Here is a 678-nt window from a genome sequence, read left to right on the forward strand (position 1 = left end):
GGGCCTGGGCAGTGGCGTGCCCGCCGCCCGGGACCACCCGGCCCTTGCAGACCCCCCTGAATGGCCGCTCCTGGTCTTGGCTTCCGGTGGTCCTGCCCCTGGGGACCGTCACTCGGTTCCCACTGACCTTCTGCCTCACACATGTTAGGCCTGAGAACAGGCTGACCCTCTCAGCTGGACCCTGGCCTCTGCCCCACCGGCTTTCCGGACCCCGGCGCGGTTTCCCATTGACCGGGCGGTGGCCCCGCGCGTCCCCCAGGGGACCGACTGGAAGCCCCGGTGCGGCCTGCGTGGCTCCTACCGTGACCGGGGTGCCTGACCATGCCCCGCCGGGCCGGCCGCGCCGGCCGAGGCATAGGCCTTGGCCTCCACCAGCACGAGGCTGCGGCTGCTCCCGCCCGGCCCTCGTCTCGCCCACCCCCTCCCGGAACCCCTCGCGGCTCTCGCTCTTCTGCTCGGCAGACGGAGGCCGCTGCGTCTCTTGTCCTTCTTCGATGTGGGGCAGAACCCTCGTCCACGGGCCTGTGCGACGCCGGGCGCTGGCCGGCACAGACTCACGCAGACCTGTCCCAAGCCCCACGGGCCTTGTTCCCAGAAGGACCCCGTGCGCGGTGCCGGAGGCTGCGCAGAGTGTGCGCGAGGGCGCACGGCGGACCGGGGGCCCCGGGTGCGCGAGGG

General features: G+C 73.3%; 1 protein-coding gene across 1 annotated transcript in view; it reads left to right on the plus strand.

Annotated features, from left to right (window-relative positions):
* PXDN (peroxidasin) overlaps positions 1-678 on the plus strand; it is a 21728-nt gene that overhangs the window by 5132 nt on the left and 15918 nt on the right. The gene's annotated exons all lie outside the window — the stretch shown is intronic.

The sequence above is a fragment of the Condylura cristata genome, unplaced genomic scaffold, assembly GCF_000260355.1.
Source record: "Condylura cristata isolate star-nosed mole 26May11 unplaced genomic scaffold, ConCri1.0 scaffold00020, whole genome shotgun sequence".
Classification (NCBI taxonomy): domain Eukaryota; kingdom Metazoa; phylum Chordata; class Mammalia; order Eulipotyphla; family Talpidae; genus Condylura; species Condylura cristata.